General features: G+C 41.9%; 1 long non-coding RNA gene across 2 annotated transcripts; it reads right to left on the minus strand.

Moving 5' to 3' along the window:
* Positions 1-19,719: 19,719 nt before the first annotated feature.
* On the minus strand, positions 19,720-24,238 carry LOC131896594 (uncharacterized). 2 transcript variants are annotated; one of them, XR_009375468.1, is made up of 2 exons: positions 24,021-24,238; positions 19,720-19,965 (listed from the first exon to the last, which is right to left on the minus strand). It is a non-coding gene; the product is annotated as an uncharacterized LOC131896594 (long non-coding RNA). The 2 variants fall into 2 exon arrangements; XR_009375469.1 differs by having other exon boundaries at positions 19,720-19,983.
* Positions 24,239-25,784: the final 1,546 nt, after the last annotated feature.

Consider the following 25,784-nt stretch of genomic DNA (forward strand, 5'->3'; position numbering starts at 1 on the left):
CTTCACACCTCCCTTAAATGTATTTATGATAGCTGTTTCAAAGCCTCTGCCTTCAAATTCCAATGCTTATATTATCTTGGGGTTAGTATCCATTGACTATTTTTCTGCAGATTATGTCTTATTCTAACTACTTCCTTTCATGTCTAACAATTTTAAAGCTAGCCAGCGGGTGTGAAGCTTCCAGGTGAGGACCTGCTTAATTTCTCCATGTTCTAGAATTCAAGTATATGGTGTCTTTAGCAATAGGATCTTACCTTAACTTAAGGAGGGCAGCCAAGAGCATTGACAATAGCCTGCTATGTTTGGGGGTCTATGAGTCCTCACTGGCCAACAACTCCAAGAGATATCCCATTCCTGGCACTGGGTTTTTAATTTGTTAGCCAGTAGTATCCAGCATTTTTTAATGTGGTGTGAGTGTGTATATATAGTTGCCCATGAAGGACAAAAGAGGATGTCAGATCCTCTAAAGCAGAATTACAGATTGTTGTGAGCTGCCCAACCTGAGTGCTGAGTACTGAACTCAGGTCCTCTGGAAGAGCAACAAATATTCTTAATTGCTGAGCTGTGGTTGATATATTGTGCACCCCAATAACTTATCTGGAGGTCAGAGAACAGAACAGCCACTATATTAAACATAGAGGTTAGGCAGTGGTAGCACACGCCTTTAATCCTAGCATTCTGGAGGCAGAGATCCATCCAGATCTCTGTGAGTTCAAGGCCACAGTGGAAACAGCCAGGCATGGTGACACACACCTTTAACCCCAGGAAGTGATGGCAGGAAGCAGAAAGGTATATAAGGTGTGAAAACCAGGAACTAGAGGCTTTGGAAGTTTTTAGGCTTTTAGGCTTTCAGCAGCAGTTCAGCTGAGATCCATTCAGATGAGAACTCAGAGGCTTCCAGTTTGAGGAAACAGGATTGGCTGAGAAGTTGGTGACGTGAGGTTAGCTGTGGCTGATTCTGCTTCTCTGACTTTTCAGAATTCACCCCCAATACCTGGCTCCCCTGAGTTTTTTATTTAATAAGACCGTTTAGAAATTTATGTTACACTGAGCCACCTCTCCAGCCCCAATTTTGTAATTTCTTAACCCTATGGCTCTTTATCCTAAGGATTGATCTGAGCTTTAGAAATTGGTCTTTATTCATAATCTCATCTTTTCTGAAATTGTATCTCAACTGGATACATAACATGTTCTAGTGAGGTTTGAACTCCTGTTGAGCTGGGACACTCATATCTCTGATCTCTCCATGAACTTGGCAATTTCCCTTGAGGTTTTGCCTCATAGATGCTTCTTTCTTGGACTGTGGTACGCAGTCTTTTCCTGTGTGTAAGAAGCAGGACTCTTCCCCACATACATATCTCACCCCTATTGTTAGTAGATCCAACCACTTTGGTACTCTCTAAAGCAGACTTGACACTGGCCTTCTCAGCTCAGCAGTATCGCTTCCCTGGACCCTACTTCTCCATGTGCACCTTGAGAAGATGCCCTGAGCTGAAAGGCAGAAAAGAGGTGACGTTCATCATGTGAGCTTCTCATTTTTTTTTCAGGTTTTCAGTTTTGAGTTGCTTGATTCCAATGCCTAGAAACATTATCTCCATACAATTTTTATAGTTTCATCAGCATTTGGGTCAGGAAAGTCTGTCTGTATTAGTTACCTCATTGAGGCCAAAGCCAAACTTATTTGTCTCTCTTGTCCTGACATTCTCTTGCTATATGACCTTGATCAAGTTAATTCATCTGCTGTATTTTCAGTTTGTTTGTTTACAAATGGAGGTCAACATATTTAGACTCTAAAGTCAATGAGAATTGCCTTCTGGGCTATTTGGCTCATATCTGAATTTCCAAAGCTTAACACAGTGCCTAGCATGTAGAAAGTAGTCAACACTTGTTCATTATTTAATTGTATTAATTCATCACTTTGCCCATTTATTCCAGAAAGGTTACTAAAGTAACACCCCACAGAGATATTGCAGAGAATACACCAAGTGGAATCATTTATGTAATATACTCAGAGCAAAACTTTGCTCAGAGTAAGAATGTAGGACATTATAAATATTTTAAAAATCATTGCTATATATAATTTGAGTATAATTATACTCCCAGAACCTAAGTCCTACAGAGCAACATTGAAGGAATAAAATTAATAGCATCCTCCTGCCTCATGTTATATCCTTACTGAATACTCTATGAATGTCTGTGCTAACCTAAAAGGTATGATGTCAGACCATTCTCATGACTGATTCTGCCCCTGGGGATTTTGTCAACCAAGTGCTCTTGATGTGATAGGCAGAGATGTGATTGGTTGGCCAGGGGGTATCAGTGCTTTCACCCAGGTAGGGTGGACAAGCTGGCTGAGCTTCTTTGGATAAATCTGTACCTCCCCTAAAGGATCAGTGTTACTGTCTGCAGTAAAGTCTGCACTCGACTTGTAAACAAGCCATGGTTCCTGGTCCAGTATGAACCATAGCTGCAACAAAGAGGACAGAAAAATGAAGAAGAGAAAGAAAGCCAGAACTTTGAGGTTCCAGGGTGGTATGTGTGCCTCTGCCCTCTGGCAATGCAGCATCTTGTTTGATCCACAGTACCCTCTCTGCAATCTCCTTTAGCTTCCAAAGTGCTATGCACACTGGTGACCTCTGTCAATACTGCTGTCTCTTAGTGGACAAATAGCAGACTATGTCACCATTTCACAGAGAAGGAAGCAGGGCCAGAGAGAAATATTGGGGCTTGGCCAAGGACCCCAAACCAGGAACTTTGAAAAGCAGGTTGGGAATCCTCATGGCAGAGCATTCTTGCTGGTTTCATGATTTAGAAGCAAGGATTTTTCCATCACTTTTACCCCAGTGGTGGCCTCTGAGTTGAAAAACAAGGCTCCTCTTTCTTCATGCAGAATCTGAGCATGTTGAAAGCAATAGAGTCCCAGGAATCAACAGGCCCAGCTGTCCTAAAATACACAAGCTAAAACAGAAGTTCAAAATGGTCTAGTCACTCACTGAAACTCAACAGCCAGTTTGCAGTAGAGTCAGGTCTAGGCTCAGGGATCCCAATGTGCATGACACGTGTATCCTCAACACATGCTGGTTTTGTAAAAGCCTCCCTGGCCTCTGGCTTTATGAAATCAAAGAGAACAAGACAATGACAGCTTTGGGACTTAGAAGGAGCTCAGACCCAGACTCTGGGACAAGGCTGCGGGTCAATTTGACAGGTTACTATCAAAGAGCATCTTTATGAAGGCAGTGCTTTGAGGCACCCCATCAACACCACGGTTAGTTTCTCTAACCTTAAGCTGAGCCAAGCTGTATTGATCAGGACCAGTTGGGAAATGAATTACGGAGGTTGATCTATAAAGAAATTCAATCTAGAGATGGAGCAAACTATTGTCAGGATTTCTTATTAGGCACTTGACACCCCAGGCTAAATAAAGCAAACAAACAGGCCCCAAACAAAGGCAGTTCTTTTTGTGTGGGGTGAAAATGACAATAGAACTGGGGAATACAGGTTCATCAAATACCGTGGTAAATGAGCACTTCTTAATAACCAACAAAAGAATCCTTCTCTAACAGTACCTCTGAGAAGTGATAGTAAAAGGCACTGCATTAACAGAGGGTAGCCAAATGAAATTAAACTTCGAACTTGGCTTCTACAGCATCCATGAGAAGACATGGCACTCTATCAGAAACTGTAGTCTACTAAGAATCCAAACTTCCTTCCTTTAATTAGGAGGAGGAAGGATTGGGGGGAGAGGGGAGTCTTTTGCGTGAGGGAAAACCAGCAAAGAGATCGAACCCTCAATTTCAAAATTGCTTAGCAAAAGCAATTTTAATTGCCACCTTTGTTATAAAAGATTAAAGGTAGTCATGTCCCTGTGTAGCTCACTTAAAGCGATCAATGCGTTCCTGAGTATTTATGTGCAAATCAAATTTTTGTAAATCAAATCCAATTTTAAATGTCCTTAGAGAGTACAGTGTTTCAAGGAATCCCTTTAGTGGATCTTTTTATAAGACCTAAAACTATCCCCTAATTTATTGGTTTAATTTTTTTTATAGATGATGATAAATCGAGTCAATGAAATGTTTCCCTCACCCTCTGTAGAGGAGAAAGGGCTGGAAAATGAAATGGAAATGAAGTGACTTAGAGAACATAGCATAACGACCAATGACCTCTCTGGTGACAGGTTAGTAAGTGTCACAGTGAGCTTCAGAGACTCCGCCATTCACAGCTGAATCATTGAGCAGGGATAGCCAGTGTTAAACATGAAGATGATGAACGAAAGGAGCAAGGTATTTCCTAGAAAGTATTCTAAGCTCTGTCTGCCACAGCCCTGCTCATGGGCTTTCCTTTGAACCATTCCAGAATAATGAATATTTAGGTAGGTCTTAGAAACCGCTTGAATGTATTGTGGCATTCATTCATAAATTAACTCATTAAATATTTATGGGTCCTTAAATTCATGGGGAACTAGGTTTGAGGGAAACAGGGAAAACTATACACAGTGTTCACTTTATAGAATTAATCTCCCCGGAAAGGCAGACATTAAATAAGTAGCAATGCAGACAATGGATATTTTGCAGTTGTAATAAATTCTATGAATTTTAACTCTATCAAGCTCTATAAATTAAAATAGATCTTCCCCCAAATTTCTTATGTTGAGAACTTACTCCCCAATGCAACAGTGTTGAGAATTTCACATGTCAGAGGTGACTAGGTCACCAAAGGGCCCTGGTTGTACCAATGGGCTAGTTATCCTGAGCACAGGTTGCAAGGGTCACAGCATGCCCACTTCATGCTATTTTCATTCACGGTCTCTCACAAGGTGATGCTTTCTTTCCACACTATGATGCATCAAGATCTCCAGGCATCATCTTAATGCTGGACTGCCCAGATGCTAGAGTAAAGCCCAAACTAGTTATTAGTCACTACCTCAGGTATTCTATTATTGAAGTATAAAATGGACTAAGATAGAATGCTATAAAATTTGTCCAGGAAAAATTTATCTGAGGAAGCTGCATTTAATACCTGAAGGGTAGAGGCTGGAGAGATGGCTTAGTAGCTAAGAGTACCTACTGCTTTTATGAGGGATCCAAGTTTAGTTCCTAACACCCATGTCAGGTGGTTCACAACTCCCCATAACTTCCACTACAGGGGGATTGGATGCCTCTGACCTCTGTGGCCACCTATACTCATATGCATATACCTACCATCTTAATGCTGGACTGCCCAGATGCTAGATGCTAGTATGTACACTGCCCATATGTACACACATGCACATAATAGTTAAAAATAAATCTTAAGAGTTTGAAAGATAAATATAGACTAAGACTAAGAGGAACACTTAGAGCACACCATGTGCAGGTTTGCACCATCCAGCTTATGTTTGAAAAGCTCACTCTGGATTTTGTTGTCCCAATTGGATACAGGATGTGGTAAGGGAGGGAGATGCTAGTTGCTTGGGTCAACCTGCTGAGACAGAAGTAGACTGTGCTGAAAAGAACTATGTGGAGTTGAATTTAACAGAACTGAGTGGCTGGCTGGATGTGAGCAAAGTAAAGGATGGTATGACAGTTAATCTTGATTTTCAAATTGATTGGATCTGGGACCAACTAAAAGATACATCTCTGGGCTGGCTTATGAAGAATCATTCTCCATGCCATTAGCACTAGCTAGGGACTTCAGAGACATCCAACTGAGTGGGATGAGTAGCTACCAGTCTCTCAGGCTCTCTAGTGTTCAGAAAGCCATTGTTGGACTGCCCAGACTGAATCATATGAGCCAATGTAATAAATCCCCTTTATAATACATGCCCCTTCTATCCGTTCTGAGAGAACAGTGGCTCTGCATTTTTGGAAATAGAGTACTGCTATTCACTGTGACTGAGTGCATTCATGCAAGAGCAGGTTGAGAAGGAACGATTTGGAACAGTCGATTGTTGGACACATTGATGTGGCATGGAAGCTGTGAAGATGTTTAGTAACTGAATTACTCTAACCCGGCAAATTGTTCATCCCATAGGGAGGACAGAGCTCCACAATCCTCCAACATTGACTCCAGGGTTAAAGGGCATTGATTCAATATCCAGGGGGACAAAGTTCTAGTGGGACTAAGATATCAGGACAACAGTCTGAACTAGAATGGCAATACATGGGCAGGGACTGAATGACAAGAAGCAGTGGGGCCATAGGAGCACAGCTGCTCACACATGCCATGTTAGGCAACTATAGACTTGTCTAGAAAGATGAGAACGGGGTTTAGTCTATCTTGTTTGTCCACTCATCTATTCCTTTGGGTTTCATATGACCAAATGGTACCTACAAATTAGTGTAAGCTATTATTTGGAATTAGTAATAGCTCCATGGATATAAACTGGGAAAATCTAAGTCACTCATAGAACTGAAGCAGTTGGGACAGAAGTGTCCTGCTTCTTCCAGATGGCCAGTGTGAATAACCTCAGCCAGAAACTGTCAGTGCACACACTGGCTACCAGATCAGGAGAGGCTTATTGATAGTGAGCACAATGCAGAGTGGCAGCACATGATGTCATTTGCTGTCCTTGATGTAACTCAGTCTGGAATAATTTTACTCTTTGTTTTTACATGGGCCTATAGGTTTTATTTTCTGTTCAAGTTAGGGACTTTGTCACTTGAAACGTGAAAACCTGTGGCCAATATTGTCCATGTGATTCATTTCCTCTCACCCTGGCCATCAAACTACATGTCTAGAATTGAATAAAAATGTCACTTGCCTGTCCCTCAGAATTCCCCCTGATGCCCAATTTTCAGGAATGGAATCTACAGGTTATGTGGTCACACTGCAGTCTACAGATACAGGAAGATGGATTGCAGGACATGACATTCTCAGAATGACATGGATGGGAGGAAGACAACACAAGAGAATTATGTGACTGAATTCTGGCAGTGATGAAGTACTAAGAAAATGAACTTCCCTAACCAGATGTCCTCTCTCTGCAGGGGTGAGGGATTCTTTTCAGAAAGAACATGAAAGTTATGAAAGCTATGTAGACCAAAAGGAACATGCTGTACTACTCCAAATTAAAGATTATCTATTGCCAAAAGGCCATGTTTTAGAAACACAAGATACAGGAAAAAATGACTTAAGTAGATTTGAAACATCTAACAGTCTAAACTCCAGAAATAGATCTATTAATTTGCATATATGCATCAAAAGTTTCAGGACAACCTGTAGTGATGTATAGACTGGAGAAAAACTAGTTGACTATGTTTTGTTCACCTTCTGAGAGTCCTTTCCTTGGAGGCAGGATTGGCTCTTGAGCATATTGCCTAGGCTGATCTTTATGTTTAGGGTGAGGGATATGTCCACCACTGTAATGGGAAGGAGAAGGGAGGCACAAGCCTGCTGCCAGGTAGTAACTTGTAGAGCAAATAGGGAACCAACACTCTAGAGTCTAAAATTGGAATTCGCATCATGCTCTGGGGATTCCATCAGACTGGTGATCTGCCCCATTGTCATAACTCTTTCAGTATTCTTTACTCTCAGAAAATAATATCCTCTGCAGAAAAGCCGGCATCAGGGTCAAGTTCTTCAGTGTGTTGTGTCTCCCTTACATTCTGTCACTTATCTTTGATCACATCTTACCAGAGCTATTTCTGTCTATGGAGAGTTAGCAGGAAGATCACATATTGTACAGAGAATGGGGTGTTAAATTTATGCAAAGGGAAGCAATGTGTTGTGGCAAAACTTATTTATTGCATGGCATCTCCCTTAAGGGTTAGTCTCCCGCTAGAGTTTTAAGGATGGCAGCTCTATATTTGTCTCATGGCAGAGCCATCCTCCTGCCTACCGCCCACTGACAGTGCCAAGAGCATTTATGTAAAGTCGTGATGCAAACCTGCCACCTTTGGGAGGCACGATCTGGTCTAACAGAGTGTGTTTCCTCAGTCATTTGTGTTCTGAAAGGAGTGAATTTTCAGCCAGCGAGGAGGAAAGATGAGAAGAGAAAAGTGTTGGGTATCCTGGAATCGTCACACACCACAGTAAAAGAGCTAGTTGAACAGAGACATTTTGGTGAACTCGGGGTATTTTAGAAAGTGCTGTGCTGTCATTAAGTATTAAGAGCCTACAAAGGAAAAGAAGCTACCTGCCATGTCTAACCCTTGCTAGCTACAGGTCTTAGAAAGTTAGTTGAGAGCTGTGAGCTTCTTGCTTGCTGCTCAAGTTTGTATCTGAAACATACCTCCAGGCTCATGTTTTGAATGTTTGTTCCCAGCCAGGGGTGCTATTTGGGGAGGCTGTGGAACCTTTAAGAGGCATGTAGCAGCTGGTGGAGATAGGTCATTAGGGGAGAGCCTTTGAAGGTTTACCTGACCCCCGCTCCTACTGTACTCTCTCTCTGCTTCCTGGTCCAGAGCTATGTGAACAAGTTTTGACACGGACTCCCACTGCTTTGAGCTCAGCTGCCCCACCATGCCTTCCCTACCATGATGAATGAAGCCCTTTGAAACCATGGGCCCAAACAAACCACTCCTCCCTTATGCCGTTTCTGTTAGGCACTGCAATCATAGCCATGCAAAAGTTATGGTGTGTGCCCTCCTTCCCATCTGCACTGTGCCATGCGAGGCGAAGCTCACTCTCATCTGAAGACGCTAAATTTGGAATCATTTCTCCTTCTACTTTTAATAACATTAAATATGAACTCATTTATTAATTTAAAGATGATCCATTCCTGGGAGCATATGGGTAGTTCTCCCTAAACAGGGAGAGCTCTAACCACAGCTCCCTCCTTCCTTTCTTTTACCTGGCATTTCTTATTGATTATACTTCTCCTTGAGGACTTCTCTGGAGTCTTCACAACACAGTGTTTCAGGTGGTCACTAGCACTCAGAGGAGATATAAAGTAAAGCACTTCTCCATCTGTGAGACACCTCATGTTCATAAATTATTCTGTTGATTATTGTACCCAGAATGTGCAGATGGTTTTAATGTACATTAAATGTACAAATGGCCCTCCAGGTGCTTAGAGGACATGCACTTGTGAAAGATGTGCCAACATATTCTTGATTCAAACATTGCAATCACAGAGTATCGATCTCTGTTTTGGACATTAATATCCCATAGCATATGTTCTTAAAAGAAGAAATGTGTCGACTAATCTTCAGCTTCTCTGGTGTGTCCAGGGTCATTGCTGCTCAGGAAGGCAGTATGCATCAGAGGTGAATGGAGCAAGTTTTATGATAAGACAACCTCTGCCATGACTAAGTTATGTGAATCTGGCTAAGTTAATTAAGCTGACTGAGCTCCAGTTTTCCCATTTGTACAATGAATATAATGAGTTCCCAAGTCAAGGCCATTTATGAGGATTATAAGATATGATATGGGTAAAGGACAAAGTAGAGGCACAGGCTTTTCTTCAGCTGTGTTTCTTGTCAATACCACCCTCACCTTCCTCACCATCATCATCACTGTCATAACCATCAACATCATAACCATCATCATCATTATCATCACTCAGTTCATCATCACCATCTTCATAGTCATCATTACTGTCATCAACATCATTATGATCACCATCATCATCTTTGGTTTTTTAACCTTACAGGTCATAATTATATCCAAAGGATATGAAACACGCCCTTTCCATATAGAATATAACTCTGTTAATAACAGCTATATGAAACAGAGGGCTGCCTCAGTGGATAATGCTCTCCATAACAATGGAACTATCTGGAAGAGTTATTCTTGTCTTCGAATTGTTAGAGCTGTGATAGTCCTATGAATGGCAAGAGTTCTCAGTGTTTAGGAGGAAATGGGTTATAAAGTCAGAGATCATCATTTCAAACTAATCATTGAGTTTAATGTGCTGATATTTACCAACTCAATGAGAAGATCTACCATATATAGTTTTCAAACTTACTTGACCACACAACCCAACTCATCTTACCCTTCACCATCCTGAAAAGAGCACCATGTGGTAAAACTATCTTTTTATAAAACACATTTCAGGAAATGCTGCGTTGACAGCTGCATGATTGGAACTGGGTTTGGGCCACACAGGATCTGCAGGGTTTTTATAGCACTAAGGGCTCCATGGATTAGTCATGATCTGAGCTCTCAAGAAGGATGCCAAAGATGCTGCATTTGCAATATGGATGTGCTGGTGTGCAGTTTACAATGAAGAATATCACACTCTGGATGAATCTGGCTCCCTCACCTTCTTATTTGCTATTTTGTCTTGAAAAGGTCAACTCATCTACTGTTGAGGACTTGCATTCTGATAATATGTCTTATCCACTCTAGAAATCCCATATCCACAACTTTGAATACTGCCTTTCCCCAATCTCTCAACTTCAAAAAATCACACTAGTGAAACACTTGATTTTCTTTCTCTGTCCATTAGATATTCTTATTCTTCCCTCATAAGTTTTATCTTTTGATCCATTGACTACATTCTTCAGATTGATCTTCCAGTTTCCTAATCATCTTCTTCAGCTGCATCTAGTTTGATATTTGACTGACTTGGTAGATTTTTAAGTTCAGGAACTCAATTATTATCATTTAGTCATTCAAGTTCCTTACCTTGTAAAGTAAGAGCATTCCTTCAAATGTCTTATTGTTTCCTTGTGGTTACTGCTCTTCTGTTCATCTGATTAATACTTTTAGAATAGTCTTTCTGTGTAATCCCTTTGGACTGTTCTGTTGTCTCAATGTCTTGGAAGTGTTGGGTCCCCCATAACCAGGATCATTGAAATTCTCCCGTGGTAAGTCATTGCTCAAGTAATTTGTACATGCTTTTTGTTAATTCATCTTCAGAGAGAGCTAATTTTGCCTTGTGGGAAACACATGTATTTGGGGAGCAAATCTGTGCTTCTAAGCACTTTGTTTTGGTTCCTATCAAGGGCTTCAGGGATGTCATAACCCAGGGATCAGGTTTTTTATTAATATGCTAGGTTGAGATTTCTGAACTTGCATTGTGGGGTCCAGTCCCCAAATACATCTGTAATAAAAAGTTGGTGTTTTTATTTCCCATAGAGCTTTGTCAGAAGAGATACTTTTTGAATTCCTACTCTTTGTAGCTGCATTTTTCTTGCTCTAGTTTTCATTAAGAATTTAAGTTCTACTCTGGTTCCAGCTTTCCACAGCCTGAGTTATAACTTCCCACCTATCACAAACTGCAGACCTATCTCCTGTGTATATGTGACATTGAAACCCCAGACAAGGCCAATATTTTCTACATTTACTGCTGTCTATTCTCCACTAAGGGTACCACAGTTGTAGAGCCCACACTAAAACTCTGAACTGATTCTTTATTGTGCTTATTAATTTTTCTTACTTAGAAATTAAAGTAGAGACATACATTTTTTCTTTAAAAATTGTTATGCTTTACCCATTAATTCTATTAATTCATGATATGCTTTCAACATAAAGGATTCTACATTATCTCAGACTGTCTAGCAGCCAAGACAAGGACAATGGGAACTCATTAGTCTCACCTTCTGTAATATAGGTTCAACAGTTCATAATTCATTGGTTAATATGATGATAAAATACATAAATGTTTTAATGAATTCAGCACAGTATCAAACATGTATTAAATTCTCAATAAATATTAGGCATTATCATTTTGCTATTAAATACTTAAACACTTGGAAAGATAATAATAGATGTTGGATGATCTTTAAAAACCAGTGGTGGTTCTGTCTCTTCAGCTAACTTTATTTTAACCTAAAGATACAGTGGGCTCCTGGGGAGAGTCAACTCTCTCCAATCCTTCTAAAGCCTTGGCACAGACAAGGATTTGAAATTGTGGAGGGAGAGTACAGTGGCTGAGAACAGAATGTGTAATCCTACTATTGTTCTCTAGAATAAGGGAGAGATGAAGGATCTGACCTTAGGGATTTTGTGAGCAATAATCAGACACAGAATATGATAGCAGGAGAAACAATGGTTTGTAAGAAGGGTAGTAGAGAAGCATCAGTGTTTCCAAAGCAGTCTGTAGATCAGCATAAAACCCGCCCTAACCTGGGAGTGCTGGGGACTCTGGGCTTCTTCATTCCCCTTCTCACTGATCCTAGCTTAAGAGTGCCCACAAAAGGACTTGGAGGAAGAAATAAAGTTGGGCCCTTGCATTAGAAGATTTAAGGATCGTACACAGCAATCAACAGGCATGAAGAAAGCTAGGTGGTCTTGCTTACCCAGACTATTTTGTACCCAACTCACTCTCCCAGCTCCTGATTAAGGCCACAGTTATTTCAGTGGTGCTATTCACCAGACAGACATTCCAGAGTCCCCTTCTCAACTTCCATTGTGAGCTCCCTTCTGGTCCCTGACTTATTTGTAATGTTGAGTTTCCTTTCTGGATCTAAACTATACAACTCGGTAGTGCTTCAGGGACCATTTCTCTTTCTTTTTAGCTCTCTGTCCTCTAGATACCCACTTCCCAGTGCCTTCTTTGTGTTTAAGCCATAACTCATTATTAAACTGCTTTTCTTCCATAATACTTAAAGCCCAAAGAGGCTCTTCTTCCCTAACTGTGCACTCAGAGACATCTCTGAACAGTGTACCCCACTAAGTACAATCAGGGTTCAACCTGCCTCTGAATTCTAGTGAACCATTTCCCCCCGTGCTCACTCTATTTTGCTCTCTCTGGGACATTCAAAGGTCTTTGCCAGTCTAGACTTATTCACACTGATTTTTTTAAAAAACATTATTTGAACTGATTCTCTTGGAAGCAAGAAAAAGACAGGATGAAATCAAGAGTTTGGCCAGAGAATGAATCCTTCTTAGCATAAATGTCTCAAGCCTATGGGAATCCTTAAATATATGTCTAAAGAAGTTTCTACAATTTTATATCATATCATTTATTTCCTTCTATGCCATCCCTCTGCACATTATTCTATTTATGTGTGCATGTACCCAAATGTTAGATGCATGCAGTCATACCAGCCATCATATATTAAGGACTGCACAATGGAAATGCACTGGGGCTCTCAGTAGATGCCTGTGGAATAGCTGAGCATGCAACTAAGAAGAACTGAAACCCTGAGATAACCTCTAAGCTAATGTCCCATTGTCTCAGTCATGATGATGGTAATAGTGGGAAAGGTGATTAGAACCAAGTCAGAACATTCATCTTTGGTTTACCTTATAGTTTTCAAAGGCTGGGTTTTTAAAGCAGAAAGATGTCACTATGAAATGTGGAGTGGTTAGGAAGAAGAGGATGGATTATTTTGGATAGAATAGAAAAGATGAATTTGAAATATCTGGAACTATCTGGCAGAGATGAGAAAGGATCCCAGGAATCTGGGTGTAATGGGAAGAAATTGGAGAGGGAAACACGCTCCCAGAGATCCTGCAGAGCATAGAATTAGGAAAGAGAAATGTGTAACAAGGGATATATTTTTTTCCCTTAATTTTGCTGAGGGTTGTGCTTTGTGAATTTTCTCCATTGCATAATTGTCAGTTAATCCACATTGCTCACTAATGGGTTGGTACAAGTGGACTCTTCAGGGGGAACGGAACAGCTGTTGAAGTCTGCAGCCAGGTGGGTAATGAGATAAAGGAGAGACATTACATGTGGGCAGTAGATTTGAAGGATGGGCTCATAATTGACATATGGTTTACGTTCCATAATGCTGTGGACTAGGGAGAAGTTAGAAGAAACCTCACACTGAGACACACCAAGACCTCTACTCTAACTTATGCCAGAGAAAGAAAATTGATGAAATCTGCCCATTGTGTTTGTCATATAAGCATGCAAGCTACTTCACACAAAAGAGGCAGAAGAAGCCTACGAAGTGGGTGTCAGGAGCCCTCAGTAGGTAGAACAGCCTCCTTTTCCTTCCGGTTATTGGTATCCTCAATGTCTCAACGTTCTTCAGACTAATCTTACAGAGAGACTGCAGATGAGAGCTTCCAAAGTAGCGTACACCCTGGAGGAACTCTTCCATCTCTAGATTCCTGGTTGATGGACACTTGCTATAGTTCCCCCTCAAAGGTCTGTGTGCGGTTTGGTTCCCAGCCTAATGGCACTAAGAGGTGGTATAACTGTTAGAGACTGTGTTAGTCATTAACATTTCTGCTACTGTGACAAAACGTCTGACTAAAGTAACTTGAGGAAATAAGTGTTTCTTTTGGCCCACTATTATAGAGTACAGGCCATCACATCTGGGAGAGCACAGAGACAGGAGCTTGAGGCAGCTGGTCACATGCTGTCCATGGTCACAGAGCAAAGAGATGACAGCTGATACTCAGATCACTTTTTTTTTCTTTTACTCAGTATAACACACTAGCCCATGGAATAATGCTCCCCCCATGCTTTGGTAAGTTTTTCTGCCTCAAAAAAAAAAATCTAGAAATTTTCTCACAGACATGCCCAAAGGTTTGTCTGCTAGGTGATTCTATACCCTGTCAAGTTGACAGTCCATGTAAATCATCCTGGAGGTGGAACTTACAATCTATGTAAATCATCATGGAGGTGGAGCTTAGCAAAACACGATTAGGGCTGGTGAGCGGCACCCTCAGAGTAGAACAGTGCTCATCTCGTGGGAGTGCATTGGGTCTTCCAGATTAGACTGACCACCATGAGAGTAGATTATTATAATATCATTTGGCTTTCTTTGTTCATACCTGCTTCCCTTCTCAGCAAGTGGACATGTTTTTTCTTCTATACATACCACTCAACACTCTCACATGTGTTCCAATAGTGTGATATGTCATGTTGCAAAAAAAAAGTATCAGCCTCTTGCTAGCTAGACTGCCTTATTGAAAATTTTTGGCCTCCAAAACAGTGAGTTAAATAAACATCTTTTCTTTATAAATACTAACCTCATACATTTGTTACTGCAACAGAAAACAGACTGTGATAGAGTAAACTAGAGAGAAAGATGTCTAATAGAGATAAAGTGAGGCTTTCAACTAACATCAAGTATTATGGCCCTAAAAAAAAATGTTTTCCAATCCAAACTGCCTATACTGACATCATGTGGGACATTGATGAAACATTCTACTTAACTGCATCTAAGCTCCTGATCCAGGGAAGCAAGCAAAAATGTGGTTGCTATTTTCTTTTTTAAAAAAAAAAATCACAACATTGTCATTAAGCTACACATGCTTTTCTGCATAAGCATCCTTTTTTGGTTGTTGTTTCAAGTTATTCTTCTGTTCCCAGGTTTTGTTGTCGTTTCTCTCTTGCCCTTGGAGATGAAGGCTCTGAAAAGTTTACTGAACAGTGAGTCCTAACATTCATTTGGGACCTGGCAAATCAAGGGTTCATAGGTCCCTCCTGATAATGAGTTTGAAGAAATTGAAATAACAAAATACCCACTCGAGGGAGTTGACCTATATTGTGCAACCAGCTGCTGGTTGAGGTCTTTGTCCCCTTTCCTCAGAGGATAATTAGTACCCAAAGTTGTGAAGTGCCCTTCACACAAGGATGCCAGACAGAAACCTTCCTCGGGACATCACAGAGGAGGTGATCTCCGAGGAAGTCCAATTAAAAATGTGTTTGCTTGTAAGCAGTCAGGATTTAGTTATTAAGATATCTGTCAGCACTTACGAGTTTGTCTTCATAATGGATTTTTTTCATCAGAAGATTGTTCATCACATCAAGGATTTTAGGCTACAATTGACCTTGGGATACATACGTGGCTCACAGGACATTCTAGACAGCAATTATAAAGCTTTATTTACATGACTGGGAAAAAAGTGTGTGGAGGTGGTACTAGTGAGAGAAAATATGATGACTAAACCCCTCTCACTTAAGGATGCTTTCTTAAACTAGAATCAAGTTTTGCTGCTCTTGACTCAGATACCCAGGTCAACTCTGGTGTTATTTTTTAGAGCACAATATTGAGAAGGATTCTCAGTGTCCTTCTGTGCCTGGTGGTTAAGCCTTCGTTGGTAGATTGTAATTTCTTTCTATGCAACAAGAGCTCAAGTGTAGGGATCCTTTCCACATGTCTACCATAGTTTACAGTGTTCTCAGTTTTGCAAGTAGGACTGAAAACATAGAAGTGTGCAAAGAAGTGGTCAAAAGTATTGGGAAATTGGTGAGAGAATGAGATCATGCTTAAAACGTGCTCTTGATTTCTTCATACTGTTTTCCTAATTTATATTAGGGACAAGGAGATTTGGATCTCTATATAACCCTTGTGTGTCGGGGGTAGGGGGTGGAATGGATGGATTTCCTTGATTTACACCATGTTTTAAGGATTTCTGTTCAGAATTGCTGCTTAAGTCCTGAGATTCAGGAAAGCAAGCTTACTCCATCTTCAATCTTGAATGATGAACATATAGGTTAGAGCTTTGTCCCCAATTTGGAAAGGGGAGATAGAACAAGGCTCTATTTGAGGATTATTTGCCTAAATTGTCTAAATGTCTTATATTTAAACTTTTGAGATTTTTTTTTTTTGAGGTAGGGTACCCCTATGTAGCCCTAGCCTGGAACACGCTATGTAGATCAGGCCGGCCTTGAATTCACAGAGATCCACCTATCTCTGCTTTCCAAATTCTGGGATTAAAGCATGTGCCACCACACCCAGCAAAACACTTTTTTAAAATTTCCAAATGAATACTACTAATATGTTTGAACTCTTGCCTCAATGTATCTGTATGTCATCCTCTATATTAGGATAGGCCCAGAGACTCAGAGAGAGAGAGAGAGAGAGAGAGAGAGAGAGAGAGAGAGAGAGAGAGAGAGAGAGAGAGAGAGAGAGAGAAAGAAGAGGTCATACTATTTAAGTAATGAACCCTATCTCTCCTCCATTAAAAACTGAGTCCAGCTACCTAGTGGGTATCCTTTGTGTAGAAAGAATGCAGAGTGTGAGCATCTGACTTCTAGTACAGAAGGTTCTGGACTCATCATAGGGCTCAGTCACAGAAAATCCATTGTAAGGTGCAAAGTCATTGGGTAGAGAAGGTATTCAGTGCATCTAGGCTACTAAGCATCTTAGTTTAATAACAGTACACATGACTACCTGGAATCTGCAGCTCACTTCCCCTGTCAACTTTCCAGAGAGGGTATCACACAACATAGCACTAACCTGGGGGTGATCAAAATTCAGAAGACTCTCTCACAATCTGACTGACTTGGCGCTGTAGGCCATTATCCCAGGAAAGATCCAAATTAAAAATATAACACATCATTTCGGCTTGAGAGGCAGAGGCAGGCATATTACAGCAACTTTGAAATCACCTTAGTCTGCAAAACAAGTTCTAGACCAGCCAGGGCTACATAGTAAGACTCTAATTCAAAACAAGCAAACAAAAAGGCAAATCAAAATGCAGTGTCTACTAGGTGCATATTGCTTTTTTGCCACTGGAAGTGTGAAAAGTTGTCAACTGCAGCACCCTAATCAGGGCCTGATTGTATCTGATTTCCTGGTGATTCAAGGCAGTGTGGAGGAAGAAATGCTCCTGTCTCTTCTCTAGCCTGGCCTCTAAATAACCAGAAGTTCCAACTGACATTCTACCTCTGGGCTGTTGACTTGTGCTCAACCTTTGGGGACCTGCTTCTCATTACAGATGGAAATGCTCTTGCAGCGGAGTGGACACCCTCCAGCTGCTGACCCTACAGCCTTCCTGGATAAAGATCATCTCATTTTCCTCTAAGCTCCTTCGGCTTCCCTGGACTTTGATGATCATTTAAGCCCTTGCAATACGTTGTTTTGCATAGTTTACACACACATTGGCATGTGTGCCTGTGTCTGTCTGTCTGCATAGCTCTAGAACATTGTTGCTAGTTACACTACAGAGTACAGCATATCCAGGCAGTCCCTACTTCCTTATTACAATTCACTGGAAGAATAGGAGTGGTTTTTATAGGCATTATACCAGAGACTGTTCTGATAGTCCCTGGCACATAGTATTTGTGTTAATTACCTTCCTAGCATAGTTTACTTTGGCTCTTCAATTAAAAGGCTTCTTCCTGAATCAGTTGGTCTTGTTGCTTTGGGACTGTGGTGATGAGACACAACATGGGTGAGAGAGAATGCCAGAGTAAAACCACTGAACTTGTGGACAGGGAGCAGAGACCAAAATGGAGGCCAGGTCCCACAAACCCCTTAAAGGGTACCGCACCATGACCTAAAGACCTTTGAGCAGCTCCCTTCCCTGTTAAAGCCTCTATCACTTTACCTGTAGCATCACCTGAGGATCAAGCCTTTAACACAAGACACAAGATGTAGCATTGGATCAGTGAGCCGCATCAGCTGGAGTACAAAAAGCTATGGCAGCAGAGCCATTTGTGTGGCAATGCATGCTTGCATTCATCACCATTATATGGTGGTGGGGTCTTACTACCTGAAACATACAGAGTGAATCAAGAGTCCACTTTAAAAAAAAAGAAAAGAAACTGAGTCTTTTACAATCTTTCTGCCCCATCTTCTGTACTTCAAAGAAGTAGCTCTTTCCAGACACAACAGGCCAAGTGCACGTAAGAACTAACAGAGACTGAGACAGCATGCACAAGACCAGCATAAGCTCAAGCCAGACAAAATCCCAGCATGGAGGAGGAGAGGTGGGCACAAGTTCCTCCTCCCAGCAAAGGAGATATTGGCATGTGATTGCTGCTTGGTAAGGGAAAGGCAGTTTTCTTCACTGGAGTGACATTTGGTATGCCAACTACACTCCAAGGCAGGCCTTCTGTCTAGGAATAGCTGGCCAACACAAGCTGGACTCCATAGGTTTTGCTTTTTGTTTGTTTGCTTATTTTGTTTATTCTTGAAAGAAGTTGGGTGGGTAGGGAGGTGAGAGCGGATATAGAGGAGTTAAGGGAGGAGAATGAATATTATCAAAATTTATTTTATAATATTCTCAAAGGATAAATAAAAACATTTCAAAAAAGGAGAAACTGAGGCTCTGGAGTTTTTTTTACCACTCCATGTCACAACTGTGATGAGGCCAGGAACAGACTCAACTCTAAAACCCACGTGAGTGCTCATTCCTCAGGCCCACTGACATGACATCTTCTCAGGACTGGCACTTAATTAATGTGGACTAAGAAGTGAACTGCAATTAATCATTCAAGATGAATTGCTAATCACAACAGCCACATGAGTGCAGGCCTGGGATTAATACAGAATTACTAGCAGTGCTCACGATTAGAGATAAGAGTTATGAGTTAATTATTCATAGTGATTATGACAATTACAACATGGAGTGGAAAGGTGCCTCTCCATAGGGAGAGCTTCTCTGTCCCAAGTGTGTCTCCTCAGACCTAGAGACAGGGAGTCAGTCATCAATACACTTGGGAAATAGCCCAAGTTCCTCTCGAAAACTTACAACATTTATGAGCTTAAAGTCTCTGAGGAGATTTTCAATAAGGAAGTCCGTTTCTATGTTTTTATTTGCTCACAACCCATCTTGGAGGGCACTGTTTGTCAAAGTTCAGCAAGGCTGTCTGTGGACCAAACATTGTGGGTCTTAAGTGACAGGTGCTCAGCTCAGTCTTGTGATCTTTTCAAGAGCAAGCCGGGACTTCCGGCAAACCTCTAAGTTATGGGTTTTAGGCTGTGTTTAGTAGATCCCAAAGAGACCATCGCAGAGATGGAGACAGAGGGAGTGGCCTGGGTGCTTAGCCCTGCATGCTTGCTCCAGTCACAGAGGTTTGGCTTCCCCATGCTTTAGGTTTAAGATTCTCCTTAAATATTCTGTGGTGGTATTGTGTTCCCCAATATATTGTGCATCCTGATAAACTTATCTGGGGTCAGAGAACAGAACAGCCACTCGACAGACATAGAGGCCAGAAAATGGTGGAACACACACCTTTAATCCTAGTATTCTGGAGGCAGAGATCCATCTGAATCTCCGTGAATTCAAAGCCACATTGGAAACAGCCAGGCATGGTGACACACGCCTTTAATCCCAGGAAGTGATGGCAGGAAGCAGAAAGGTATATAAGGTGTGAGGACCAGGAACTAGAGCTGGTTAAGCTTTCAGGTTTTGAGCAGCAGTTCAGCTGAGATCCATTCAGATGAGGACACAGAGGCTTTCAGTCTGAGGAAACAGGATCAGCTGAGAAGTTGGCCAGGTGAGGTTAGCTGTGGCTTGTTCTGTTTCTCTGACCTTTCAGCGTTCACCCCGAAATCTGGTTCCCGAGGTTTTTTTGTTTTTGTTTTTGTTTTTTTTAATTAATAAGACCTTTTTAAGATTCATGCTACAATATTCACCTATTTCCATTGCAAATGTTTGTAGAATACCTAGCATGTGCCAGCCCCATGTGAGACACTTGGAAAGATCATTAAACATAAACAAGGGGAAACTTGATCTCATGGGACTTTATAGAGAAAGAAAGGCAAGTGCAAATAAACATTAAAAATTGTTTGGTGTGCTAAAGGTATCAAGTGTGTCAGGGGAAAAAATAGGATAAAAGGTTCTGGGAGGGTGAAGGATGGCTTCTAGTGGGCTGGTATTTCACAGACAGATTGACAGCCTCACCAGGACTAGATGAGGTGAGCAATTAAGCATATCTGGGGAAGAGCTTCCTGCCCAAAGAGAATAGCTATGCAAAATCGAGTGTCCCTGGGAGTTTCATCAGAGATGTCTGGGGGCAGGCACAGGCAGTTGGTGGTTAGAAAAGTATGTTTGTGTGATGATGGGGGGCGGCCTTTCAAGCATAGCAAAAAGATAAGCAAGGAGACACCAAGGACTGTTCATTACAACAGGATACGATGGATGAAAACCCAACTAACGAAATGAAGTATTTACTTTCTCCAAAGGAAAAATGTGGAAGAACTGAGATCATAGACCATAGACTGTGATGAACAATAGCTGGCCCACTCTCAACTTCCTCTCAGGGGACAAGTGGGAGGGGCAGTATGCTGGCAAAACCGGAAGTGGAGAACATCTTCCTGGAAAGTTAGAACCACAGAGAAGAAGTAAGTTTTGCCCGAGACACCATCAGAGGCTTCTCCTTCTGCCTACCTTCCAGTCTGTCCAGTGGCTCCGCTGGCCTAGCTACACTGAGAAAGCACAGCTTACAGGATTAGCCCTCTGAGCACGCAGAAGTGGACATAGTTCCGTCTCTTGCTGTGTCACACACTGCCCCACAATTCTGTGGCTGAACAGCTGCTGCCTGCTGTACAGCACCGTGGGCGACTGCAGTTCACAGCAACCTGTTATGTACTTTATGAATAACTAGAAGAGAGGAACTCCAGCACAAAGTCATGATAAGCTGGAAACGCTAATTACCCTGACTTGATCAGAACATATGGTATACATGGGTTGAAATACCATGCTGTACCTCATAAGAATGCACAGCTATTATGTAATTATCAAGGTTTTTAAGATACAAATGTTAATTCTCCCGATTTGATCATTATACACTGAATACTTATGCTGAGTTTTCATACTGTGTGTATCCCATAAATTTATACAATTAAAGTAATTACTTTAGAAGACTGTTCCATTTACTTATCACTTCTTAATTTCTATGAGTATCTGTGTATGACTGCTTGTTATTACTATGTGTACTAGGTGCCAGTGCCCAAAGAGGTCAGAGGAGGACATTGGATCCCTAGGAACTGGAGTTACAGGAAGTTATGAGCCGCCTTTATGAGTGCCATGAAGCAAACTCTGGTCCTATGCAGGAGCATGAAATGTGCTTACAGCTGAGCCATCTCTCCAGCCCTATTCTGCTTTGATAGTCTATAAACTAGCCTTGGTTTGTCCAGCATAGCCTATCATACTCTGGAGGCCTCAGTGAGGGTGGGTCCCTGCTGTAGAGGAGGGCAGGTGGATTATTTTGGCTGCAGGTGAGATGATGCTGTCCTGCTCAGTTCTGTTCTCTCTCCATCCCATGTTTGGACTTCCTACGAACCCAGGGGCTCCAGGGTAGACAGATGGCTCATGGCAACTGGATTTGAAGATGGCTTGGTCTTAAGAGTCATACAGTATCTATAGTGCTTATTTTTCTCATCACTGTGACAGAATGACAGAAATCACGAGATGGCAGAGAAAGGAAAGATAAAAGCAGCATTGCTTGCTTTGAACCTAACAAGAATGGAGAGCTGGTCAGTGTTTCTGTAACTCGTCCTCTGACTGTGGTCAATGTTCATCAAACTCACTGTCCCACGTTCCCCTGGCTCTTTATCAGTATTTTAGTTTTCTGTTGGCTCTGTTCTGTTGCACTGGGTTTTTGTTTGTTTTTCTAGGAGCAGGTCCCAGCACACACTTCTATTCCTGCAAGTCTGGATACTCTATACGTCTTCCTTTACAGGCTTCTATACTTTTACAATGGGTTTTGCTACTGAACATAGGAATTCCATGCTGTGCCCTGGTGTCCAGGGAAAGGACATAGGTCTTCCTGTTTTCATTTTGCAGCAAACATCCAGTGTCCCTTGGTAATAGGATTCAGTACGTCTTCAGTATACCAGACTCCTATTTTGTCTGTTGCCTCAATGGCAATAATAACCAACTGTCAACTTCCACTACCACTTAAACAAGCCAGTGCTTGGGCCTCTGGGGGAAGTATCCTTACATGAGAAGTAAGATTTCTGGCAGAGGTCATTCTTAAAGGGACAGGACACAAGACCCTACAAGGGCATCATTTGCTGTTGTAGTGGGAGGTCCCATTCCCAATTCTACCCATGATCCTCAGGCCCACGCATTCTAATTAATTTACACAAAGCCAGTTATCTGTTGCCATGTAAGGAAAACATTTATTGGATCTTGGGGGTGGGGTGGGCAGGGCAGTGACTGACACCACTAATAATGGCTTGAAAGAATGGGCCAAGGAATTCATATTATGACTCTTCAAACATCTTCAACTAGTTTAAAAAGCAGAATCCCTTTTGAGGGGGTCTGAAAGTTATTATGAATGTAATCAGACTCTTAAGCCAAAAGGTAGAAGATAAACCTTACATTTAATTCTACAAAATGAATTGTTCAGGATTTAAACTGAGAAGAGAGATTGCTTTACACATTTACAACATGTTAAAGAAGCACTTCGTTAGGGTATGATGGACACACAAAATGGTGTTGATAGCTAATGCATACACCTTGTTGTGCTTGGCAATAAGTATAAATCCAAAATTCCTCACTGCAGTGGGTGCTATGCATGACCTCTACCTAAAGATCCCCCTGGTTTGTCTTTTTGCAGGAAGAGTAAGTAACCTAAGACTTTCCCTGTCGGTATACAGCACAGCATTGCTTCCCTTTGGGCAGAATTATCTGGCTAGAATGATGTTGAGAATCTGGAAAACACAGTCCATTTGAGACAATCCCCTCTCTTGTGGATATAGCAGTAAAAAGTCAAGAAAATAATGTGCCAGTTAATTCCAGAACCTGGCCAGGTGAGAAAGCAGAGCAGTGAGTTCGGGTAGTTGTGTACCGGTGGAAGGGTTAAGTCAGTTATGTAGTGTGGAAGGAGGAAGTCCACGGAAGTTCTGCTAAGCTGAGTATTCTCTTGGGAGGTGGGGAGCAATACCATCCACTGTGAGCAGGAAGTGGGGATCAAGTGCTGGGGGCTTGTGGGAACAGTTGTGGCTGGTCACCCCGGGAGAGAAGAGACTAATGTTCAAAGCTGTTTCCTGGCAGCAGTAAGCGACTCCCTGAAACTTCAGGTTCATGCTTATGAATTTGGTCACTGCCACTGAGGGTTTGTCTCTAGCCTTGTCTTACTGGGTGATAATAGAAGGACAACTGTATTTTATTGGAGTTTCGAGTTTTCTGAGCAAATACAATGACGAGATGGGCAGTGGGGGGTGAGATGGGGGAGATCAGTAATATCACAGGAGGAATTGTATGGCTGTGGAATCACAACCAGGCAAGAGGAACAGAGGACATCATCAGTGGGGTAGGAAACGCTTCAACTGAAGGGTTCCTAAGAGTGGGGGCACTGGTGGGAATTAGCTGCAAGGTGAACAAAAGCTGGAAGGCAGGATAATGAGTTTTGGAAGCCTCACATTTTGTGGTGTGAACCTCTGAGTTCATGTGGAGGAGATGAGAAAGGAAGCAGAACTGAGCAGACATTGAGGGAGGGGCTGAGAAGTGGTCCACAAATCTTCCTTAGGTATCTTTTACTCCTGCCCCATCACCTCAAGTTGGCTTACCTTTGTTCAAAGGAGCTCATTTGTATTCCCAGTGCACATGACTGGAAGAAACCACCATCTGAGCTCAGGGACAAACAACAAAGGCCACCCACATGCCTGTTTCTCTGCTCCTTCGTCCTAGTGCTGTGGGGAGAAGCCTAGGCTTCCTTGGCCTCTCCCCACAGGTTCCTAAGAAGCCAATCCTGATGTGTGCCCTTCTAGACCCCCCATCACTCTCTCAGAATGTTCTGGCCACTGTGATCTCACAGAGCTGCACTCAAAGAACCTTCCTAGGCCGACAGTGGCAGTCACTGGTGAGCTGGACCACAGGAAGTCTTGTCCTATGGAGGATGAAGGGAGAAAGCACATTCTGCTGAGGTCCTGTTGAGGCTGGAGGAGCCTGGGAGATGCATAAAAGCTGCTGCACTCAATGGTCATAAGAATATGAGTGAATCCCTACCCTAAGGAGTCCACAAATACATAGCTCACAGTGTGTGGTTGTTGGGTACCAGGCTTCTTTTGAAGTGAAAATATATTCAACCCCCTACCCCTCCTACCTTGCTCTTATGTTAGGAATACTGTACTGAAAAATTTTTTTTCTGATGGTAAAGGGAGGCATTTGTTTTTGTTTTCCCATCTTTGAACTCATTATCAGTATCAGACATTTTGCTGTGTTGCAGACACTATCCTGTGCACCTTGCTCCCAAACACCAACCTGTCAGCAGATTTTTCCACACTCACATCTATAGATGTTTCTCTCCTCTTGTTTCTGTGAAAATTGAATGAGATAATATATTCCCAAGCGCTTTGCAAAAATGGATAAAAACCGTCAGGGACTGATTATAATTTATATTATTCTCACCATTATCATTTTGGACTTTGATTCCAGTTCCTTTTTCCGTTGCCTTCTGGGATGCTCCCTGCATTGCCCAGAAATCTCATTCATTAGACACTAAGGATGATTCCCATATGGCCGAAGGATGTACAGCTTCCACATCAGCTAAATTAGAAACGTTTAAATTTTTCATCTCCTCCCTTGTCTGCTCTTTGGTCAATAGCTTATCCTGACAACTTCATTACCTCCTAATTACTCTAAGTTTCTTTGCTCATTTTCTGTGCATGAAAAAAAAAAAAAAGCATAACCTACTCAGAAAGGAATTCAGTGTGTCAAATCCTTGGCTGGACACTGCTGTCCTTGGCCTGCTTGCAGGAAGGGGTTCTCTTCCCTTTCACCTTAGAATGGATTTGAAGAAAAGCCTCCAATCCTGGCCTGATACTGCAGCCAGCTCCTTTCCTGCACACATACCTTCCATTGTGAGATGCAAGCTATCAGCAAGATGCATTTTCTCCTCTCTCCAGAGCTGATTTATCCTCTGCCTATAAATCTTTGAGCAGCCATTCAGGAAGCTGTATCAGATGAGCCTTAATCTTTGTATTACTCATTTCTTAAAGGGATTTTAATCTACTGGGCTTTAATTATACATCCCTCCGAAAGTGCTAGCCTTTTCCTATCGAGGCACTTTCCTCTTGTAATTTGATAATCACTTTTACTCTCACCTCTCATGAGACTATACACAGACAACCGGGGGAAGGGATCTCAGAGGTCACCCTGCTGACCATGGCACCCAAACCTGGAAGCTTCTGCTTATTGCAAGACTCCCAGTTAACATCACACATTCACAGTTGACCCTGCTATAAGTCTGGACCCAAGACAAGATTAGAATCTATCCAGGTGAGTTAAACAGACAGAGGGGAACAGGGTACCCAGGATGTAACCAGAATGGC

Source organism: Peromyscus eremicus, chromosome 20 (assembly GCF_949786415.1).
Source record: "Peromyscus eremicus chromosome 20, PerEre_H2_v1, whole genome shotgun sequence".
NCBI classification, from domain to species: Eukaryota; Metazoa; Chordata; class Mammalia; order Rodentia; family Cricetidae; genus Peromyscus; species Peromyscus eremicus.